This window comes from Puma concolor, chromosome A1 (genome assembly GCF_028749965.1).
Source record: "Puma concolor isolate L17-30 chromosome A1, mPumCon1.1.hap2, whole genome shotgun sequence".
Lineage (NCBI taxonomy): Eukaryota > Metazoa > Chordata > Mammalia > Carnivora > Felidae > Puma > Puma concolor.
This window is the reverse complement of record NC_141667.1, coordinates 36,410,982-36,413,211: the sequence shown is the minus strand read 5'-3', so window position 1 is coordinate 36,413,211 and position 2,230 is coordinate 36,410,982. Positions and strand designations below refer to the sequence as shown.

Below are 2,230 nucleotides of genomic sequence, written 5' to 3'. Positions count from 1 at the left end.
GACAACAAAATCACATAAATAAGAAATGGAAAATGCATGCATGACAGGTCATGCAATCTCTCCTGCGAGAATACTCTCTTAACTGTTGGCTTCACTGCTCATCAGGGTGAATTTTAAGTACAACCAGTGATGTAAATACCACCTTTACCCTTGGGAGGCTATTGTGCAAACCAAAAGTTTTCATTGCTTCTACTCAGATAAAACCTTTGAAAATCTGCATTTTCCTCAATGTGTACATTTTTTTCTAGCTTTCAGCTTTGCGCAGTGGCAGTATCGTAGCCAATGAGGTTTATCCGAGGCGCGATTATTGCTAATTGAAAACTTTTCCCATTTTATTCTAGCTTTCTCATGCCTCTATCTTTTTAGATTATATAAATAAAAATAAGTGGTGATATAATCTTGGAGCAATAGCGTTCATTTAACTAAGAGTTATGAGAAGCAAATTTACTCTTTCCACTTTAACATTGAAAAATATGCTTTCATTTCATTCCATTGATGTTTAAAAATTGGAAGGGGTAAATAAGTCAGAATTTGTCACTTCAATAGGTTAAACCTTACTAAATCGCAGGAGACTTCAGATTTATTTGCTGTGATGCAAACATTTTCAATGGAATATTGCTTAATTGAATAAGCTGTCAGCTGGAGCTGAGAAATGTTTGAATTATATAGAACTTTATGAAAGTTACTTTCGTTTGTCATTTTAATCTTATTTTTCCTTGAGAATCTTGCCTGTCTTATCTCAATATGTTACCCTATCCTGTAATTAAAGATATTTTGTTTCAATGAATGAGACAATACTGGCCTTTTATCTGCAACATTTCCTAAAGATTAATATTCTGCATACCAATTTCCTGAATTTGGGGCATACTTTATATTACTGTAGCATTTTTCACTGAATACTTTGAGATTAATTATTGTTTAAACTTAAATATGTTTTTAAGTAATGTTTATGTCATGGATTTGTTTTTTTCTCCTAATATACATAAATGCATACAATTTAAACATTATTTCATAACTTCTAAAATATCTTGTAGCCCACATTTTGGGAAAACTATTCTACCATATTACATTATAAATCTATGGATAATTTTCTTCTTCTTCTATAAAAGACTCAGAGCTATTTTCTGATAGTCTCCTGCCAGTTAAAAATCTGTATTATATATTTTTTAGATTTGTTGTCCTGTCCTCTTATTACTATAAAAATCTATTTAATTTTAACAAATATAGAGAAATTATGTAAAAATTAGAAGATTAGTTTATTTCTTTGATATGTTGCTAATGGAGGTGCTATTGAACCTACTTTAATAAGCAGTTAAAGTATATAATTAATAACACTTAAGCAAGTGGTACTGTTTTAAAAATTCTATTTTATTGCCACTAGTTATTGCCTGAATATTATGCACTTATACTGTTTTACATAACATTTTCAAAAGTCGACTTAAGTAGAAATTCTAAATTAGATATTGATTCCTAGAAAATCTTACATTTAGCAGTTAGCTTAAGTTAGCAATTAGCTATCTCTGGTTACTATATTGGGCACCTCTGAAAACACTTCTGCTTCAAAATTATTGAGGAAAACTTCTCTTTACCAATCAATAAATAGAGATTTACAAAATGTTGACCATTGTGATAACCTGCTGCAATTATCCTCCAACTGGATTCATTGCCATCTACGATTTTTGTTTATGATCTTTTAGCCAGTTCCAAATACACATGACTCTGTTCTCCTCCAAAGCAATTATAATTAATTTGCAAGTAAAAGTTCATGATCCACTGGGATCCACTGAAAATGGAAATGAGATCCATTTCAAATGCTTCACTGGAGCCCAAATACATGATGTCTGTTCCATCCTTTTCATCCAGTTAGTTTTGTAACACTATCAAAAAGACTATTATTATGGTTTGGCATCATTTGTCCATTATGGATCCTTCAGCTTAAGGTTCAATATTCCATTGTCTTCTAACTGTTCACAGATTGCCTTTCACTATTTTCTCCCTTACTTTGCTCCATAATGATCTGTTGCTTGGTTGTATGTAAACATTTTATTTATTTGGGCATGTTTACAAAGAAGAAAGCCTGAAGGAAAGCAATTTATAGAATCGCTTTGATTTTGCAAGTTACATAGCATTTAAGTGAAGTCTTTGGGATCCTTGGTCTTTATTTTACATTTCCTTAATTTTACATAAAATCCCATTCATGAAGAGTATTAAGAAGTTCCTGCATTATTAT

The 2,230-nt window shown here is 31.0% G+C and overlaps 1 pseudogene; it reads left to right on the top strand.

Moving 5' to 3' along the window:
* The first annotated feature begins 253 nt into the window (after nt 1-253).
* Nucleotides 254-379, top strand: LOC112861937 (U4 spliceosomal RNA; annotated as a pseudogene).
* The last annotated feature ends 1,851 nt before the right edge of the window (nt 380-2,230 follow it).